The sequence below is a fragment of the Phyllobates terribilis genome, unplaced genomic scaffold, assembly GCF_046119375.1.
Source record: "Phyllobates terribilis strain yellow unplaced genomic scaffold, ASM4611937v1 Scaffold_11__3_contigs__length_659146591, whole genome shotgun sequence".
Classification (NCBI taxonomy): domain Eukaryota; kingdom Metazoa; phylum Chordata; class Amphibia; order Anura; family Dendrobatidae; genus Phyllobates; species Phyllobates terribilis.
Genome location: NW_027362771.1, coordinates 584102584 through 584109956, shown reverse-complemented (window position 1 = coordinate 584109956; position 7373 = coordinate 584102584).

Here is a 7373-nt window from a genome sequence, read left to right as displayed (position 1 = left end):
TGTACGGCCGGAACTACACAGCCTCACTGTGTACAGCCGGAACTACACAGCCTCACTGTGTACGGCCGGAACTACGCAGCCTCACTGTGTACGGCCGGAACGACGCAGCCTCACTGTGTACGGCCGAAACTACACACCCTCACTGTGTACAGCCGGAACTACACAGCCTCACTGTGTACAGCCGGAACTACACAGCCTCACTGTGTACGGCCGGAACTACACAGCCTCACTGTGTACAGCCGGAACTACACAGCCTCACTGTGTACGGCCGGAACTACACAGCCTCACTGTGTACGGCCGGAACTACACAGCCTCACTGTGTACGGCCGGAACTACACAGCCTCACTGTGTACGGCCGAAACTACACAGCCTCACTGTGTACGGCCGGAACTACACAGTATAACTGTGTACAGCCGGAACTACACAGCCTCACTGTGTACGGCCGGAACTACACAGCCTCACTGTGTACAGCCGAAACTACACACCCTCACTGTGTACAGCCGGAACTACACAGCCTCACTGTGTACGGCCGGAACTACACAGCCTCACTGTGTACGGCAGGAACTACACAGCGTCACTGTGTACGGCCGAAACTACACAGCCTCACTGTGTACGGCAGGAACTACACAGCCTCACTGTGTACGGCTGGATCTACACAGCCTCACTACACGGCCGGAACTACACAGCCTCACTGTGTACAGCCGGAACTACACAGCCTCACTACACGGCCGGAACTACACAGCCTCACTGTGTACAGCCGGAACTACACAGCCTCACTGTGTACAGCCGGAACTACACAGCCTCACTGTGTACGGCCAAAACTACACAGCCTCACTGTGTACAGCCGGAACTACACAGCCTCACTGTGTACAGCCGGAACTACACAGCCTCACTACACGGCCGGAATTACACAGCCTCACTGTGTACGGCCGGAACTACACAGCCTCACTGTGTACGGCCGGATCTACACAGCCTCACTGTGTACAGCCGGAACTACACAGCCTCACTACACGGCCGGAACTACACAGCCTCACTGTGTACAGCCGGAACTACACAGCCTCACTGTGTACAGCCGGAACTACACAGCCTCACTGTGTACGGCCGAAACTACACAGCCTCACTGTGTACAGCCGGAACTACACAGCCTCACTGTGTACAGCCGGAACTACACAGTCTCACTACACGGCCGGAACTACACAGCCTCACTGTGTACAGCCGGAACTACACAGCCTCACTGTGTACGGCCGAAACTACACAGCCTCACTGTGTACAGCCGGAACTACACAGCCTCACTGTGTACGGCAGGAACTACACAGCCTCACTGTGTACGGCCGGATCTACACAGCCTCACTGTGTACGGCCGAAACTACACAGTCTCACTGTGTACGGCCGAAACTACACAGCCTCACTGTGTACGGCCGAAACTACACAGCCTCACTGTGTACGACCGAAACTACACAGCCTCACTGTGTACGGCCGAAACTACACAGCCTCACTGTGTGTGGCCGGAACTACACAGCCTCACTGTGTACGGCCGAAACTACACAGCCTCACTGTGTACGGCCGAAACTACACAGCCTCACTGTGTACGGCCGAAACTACACAGTCTCACTGTGTACGGCCGAAACTACACAGCCTCACTGTGTACGGCCGAAACTACACAGCCTCACTGTGTACGACCGAAACTACACAGCCTCACTGTGTACGGCCGAAACCACACAGCCTCACTGTGTACGGCCGAAACCACACAGCCTCACTGTGTACGGCCGAAACTACACAGCCTCACTGTGTACAGCCGGAACTACACAGCCTCACTGTGTACGGCAGGAACTACACAGCCTCACTGTGTACGGCCGAAACTACACAGCCTCACTGTGTACGGCCGGAACTACACAGCCTCACTGTGTACGGCCGGATCTACACAGCCTCACTGTGTGTGGCCGGAACTACACAGCCTCACTGTGTACGGCCGAAACTACACAGCCTCACTGTGTACGGCCGAAACTACACAGCCTCACTGTGTACGGCCGAAACTACACAGCCTCACTGTGTACGGCCGGATCTACACAGCCTCACTGTGTACGGCCGGAACTACACAGCCTCACTGTGTACGGCCGGAACTACACAGCCTCACTGTGTACGGCCGGAACTACACAGCCTCACTGTGTACGGCCGGAACTACACAGCCTCACTGTGTACGGCCGGAACTACACAGCCTCACTGTGTACGGCCGGAACTACACAGCCTCACTGTGTACAGCCGGAACTACACAGCCTCACTGTGTACGGCCGGAACTACACAGCCTCACTGTGTACGGCCGGAACTACACAGCCTCACTGTGTGCGGCAGGAACTACACAGCCTCACTGTGTACGGCCGAAACTACACAGCCTCACTGTGTACGGCCGGATCTACACAGCCTCACTGTGTACGGCCGGAACTACACAGCCTCACTGTGTACGGCCGGAACTACACAGCCTCACTGTGTACAGCCGGAACTACACAGCCTCACTGTGTACGGCAGGAACTACACAGCCTCACTGTGTACGGCCGGATCTACACAGCCTCACTGTGTACGGCCGGAACTGCACAGCCTCACTGTGTACGGCCGGAACTGCACAGCCTCACTGTGTACGGCCGGAACTGCACAGCCTCACTGTGTACGGCCGGAACTGCACAGCCTCACTGTGTACGGCCGGAACTACGCAGCCTCACTGTGTACGGCCGGAACTACACAGCCTCACTGTGTACAGCCGGAACTACACAGCCTCACTGTGTACGGCCGGAACTACGCAGCCTCACTGTGTACGGCCGGAACTACACAGCCTCACTGTGTACAGCCGGAACTGCACAGCCTCACTGTGTACGGCCAGAACTACACAGCCTCACTGTGCGCGGCCGGAACTACACAGCCTCACTGTGTGCGGCAGGAACTACACAGCCTCACTGTGTACGGCCGAAACTACACAGCCTCACTGTGTACGGCCGGATCTACACAGCCTCACTGTGTACGGCCGGAACTACACAGCCTCACTGTGTACGGCCGGAACTACACAGCCTCACTGTGTACAGCCGGAACTACACAGCCTCACTGTGTACGGCAGGAACTACACAGCCTCACTGTGTACGGCCGGATCTACACAGCCTCACTGTGTACGGCCGGAACTGCACAGCCTCACTGTGTACGGCCGGAACTGCACAGCCTCACTGTGTACGGCCGGAACTGCACAGCCTCACTGTGTACGGCCGGAACTGCACAGCCTCACTGTGTACGGCCGGAACTACGCAGCCTCACTGTGTACGGCCGGAACTACACAGCCTCACTGTGTACAGCCGGAACTACACAGCCTCACTGTGTACGGCCGGAACTACGCAGCCTCACTGTGTACGGCCGGAACTACACAGCCTCACTGTGTACAGCCGGAACTGCACAGCCTCACTGTGTACGGCCAGAACTACACAGCCTCACTGTGCGCGGCCGGAACTACACAGCCTCACTGTGCATTCTCTCTCTCTCATTATTCTGCCATTTGGCAAATATTAAAAATGATGGTAATCCTAATTGAAATAAAACGGGAAAGATTTATTCTGATTTCATGTCAGATATTGAGAAAAACATGCAGATGTGTCTTTTTATATTGTGTATGTAAACTTCTGGTTTCTACTGTAGATGGCTACAAGAAACGTCAGCAATGCCAAAGGTGCCTTGATTGCAGCACATGCTGTTTCTTCTTTGAAATTGCAACATGGAAGTTGAAAAACAATGTTTTATTGCTGTATTACTTTGGACCACTAATTAAAAAATCCTGAGGATATAACTTTGGTACAATTCAATTTATTTCTGAAGATATTGTACAGTCTATGAAATAAATGAAGGGGTCCCAATAATGGTGAGGAGCACTGTATGTAGACTACGTACCGGCAGTGATATGAGGACACTGAAGCTGTTCTTTTAAGGCTGCGGTGAGCCCAGAGCCGCGTGTTCCCCTCTCACTACAGTACGGGAATGATTGAGTGCTATATTTTTGGCAGCTGAAAGCTGCTATCATTCCGGGCGTCTGTGTAACGCCATTCTTGGTGCGCATCATGCCACAAATGATTGGTCGCAGCAAAATCAGCTGACATACTGTACAACACAAACAGTGATCCCGGAGCACCCCGAGTCCTGCCCTCATCCGGATGAAGGCAGCTGCAGGAGACACGGGGTGGCGTCTGACATCGCAGCGTTCACTACATGGAGCTTAGACACGATGTTATTGGAAACGGAACGTTCGAGCTTTCTCTGTCCCTCCGGCACAGGACGCGGCTATTCCATTCACACCGTGCCCAGCTTGTGCGGGGACGGGCGGGCGGGCGGTTGGATCGATGTAAACAACTGGCAGATATAGTAATAGCCAAGAGAATATAGGAGGGGACGAGCTGTGCCACCTCCTTATACTTCCTTGTCCTCAAACGCCCGTCTGGACAGAGGCCCAGAGCTTGTTAATGTAAAACTGACAGTCTGCACGTAGCCGTCTGCAGACACACAAAAACACAGCGACTGATCAAGCAGGACATCACAACTTGTACAGCACTGAACCCAAGCAGCTTAACCCCACGCATACTGATATCCACCGTCCTCTGCTGCTAACGACATGTCTGTACATAATGAAGACACGTGCCGTATGGAAATCTCACCAGAAGCCGCCGAGGCAGTAATGAACATTGATTCACTTAGGCAAGGACATCATTCACAACGAAGCACGCCATATATATGACGTCAGGTTATATTCCGTCATGCATACGTTTCCATAAATCCACATGAATCGCAACTTAAGTCACAGCCGATATCAACAGGAATAATCAGTCCAATCCTACGTCAAATGCAAATGATCAAATATCAGAATATTCCACCCTTGTATGAGGGTACAAGAATATACCTACTATAATACTGCCCCCTATGTACAAGAATATAACTACTATAATACTGCCCCCTATGTACAAGAATATAACTACTATAATACTGCCCCCTATGTACAAGAATATAACTACTATAATACTGCCCCCTATGTACAAGAATATAACTACTATAATACTGCCCCCTATGTACAAGAATATACCTACTATAATACTGCCCCCTATGTACAAGAATATAACTACTATAATACTGCCCCCTATGTGCAAGAATATAACTACTATAATACTGCCCCCTATGTACAAGAATATAACTACTATAATACTGCCCCCTATGTACAAGAATATAACTACTATAATACTGCCCCCTATGTACAAGAATATAACTACTATAATACTGCCCCCTATGTACAAGAATATACCTACTATAATACTGCCCCCTATGTACAAGAATATAACTACTATAATACTGCCCCCTATGTACAAGAATATACCTACTATAATACTGCCCCCTATGTACAAGAATATAACTACTATAATACTGCCTCCTATGTACAAGAATATACCTACTATAATACTGCCCCTATGTACAAGAATATAACTACTATAATACTGCCCCTATGTACAAGAATATAACTACTATAATACTGCCCCTATGTACAAGAATATAACTACTATAATACTGCCCCCTATGTACAAGAATATAACTACTATAATACTGCCCCCTATGTACAAGAATATAACTACTATAATACTGCTCATATGTACTAGAATATAACTACTATAATACTGCCCCTATGTACAAGAATATAACTACTATAATACTGCCCCCTATGTACAAGAATATAACTACTATAATGCTGCCCCTATGTACAAGAATATAACTATTATAATACTGCCCCCTATGTACAAGAATATAACTACTATAATACTGCTCCTATGTACAAGAATATAACTACTATAATACTGCCCCCTATATACAAGAATATAACTACTATAATACTGCTCCTATGTACAAGAATATACCTACTATAATACTGCTCCTATGTACAAGAATATAACTACTATAATACTGCCCCTATGTACAAGAATATAACTACTATAATACTGCCCCTATGTACAAGAATATACCTACTATAATACTGCTCCTATGTACAAGAATATAACTATTATAATACTGCCCCTATGTATAAGAATATAACTACTATAATACTGCCCCCTATGTACAAGAATATAACTACTATAATACTGCTCCTATGTACAAGAATATACCTACTATAATACTGCTCCTATGTACAAGAATATAACTACTATAATACTGCCCCTATGTACAGAAATATAACTACTATAATACTGCCCCCTATGTACAAGGATATAACTACTACAATACTGCTCCTATGTACAAGAATATAACTACTATAATACTGCCCCTATGTACAAGAATACAACTACTATAATACTGCCTGCTATGTACAAGAATATAACTACTATAATACTGCCCCTATGTACAAGAATACAACTACTACAATACTGCCCCCTATATACAAGAATATAACTACTATAATACGGCCCCTGTGTACAAGAATATAACTACTATAATACTGCCCCCTATGTACAAGAATATAACTACTATAATACTGCTCCTATGTACAAGAATATAACTACTATAATACTGCCCCCTATGTACAAGAATATAACTACTATAATACTGCCCCCTATGTACAAGAATATAACTACTATAATACTGCCCCCTATGTACAAGAATATAACTACTATAATACTGCTCCTATGTACAAGAATATAACTACTATAATACTGCCCCCTATGTACAAGAATATAACTACTATAATACTGCCCCCTATGTACAAGAATATAACTACTATAATACTGCTCCTATGTACAAGAATATAACTACTATAATACTGCCCCTATGTACAAGAATATAACTACTATAATACTGCTCCCTATGTACAAGAATATAACTACTATAATACTGCTCCCTATGTACAAGAATATAACTACTATAATACTGCTCCTATGTACAAGAATATAACTACTATAATGCTGCCCCCTATGTACAAGAATATAACTACTAGAATACTGTCCCCTATGTACAAGAATATAACTACTATAATACTGCTCCTATGTACAAGAATATAACTACTATAATACTGCCCCTATGTACAAGAATATAACTACTATAATACTGCCCCCTATATACAAGAATATAACTACTATAATGCTGTCCCTATGTACAAGAATATAACTACTATAATACTGCTCCTATGTACAAGAATATAACTACTATAATGCTGCCCCCTATGTACAAGAATATAACTACTAGAATACTGTCCCCTATGTACAAGAATATAACTACTATAATACTGCCCCTATGTACAAGAATATAACTACTATAATACTGCCCCCTATATACAAGAATATAACTACTATAATGCTGTCCCTATGTACAAGAATATAACT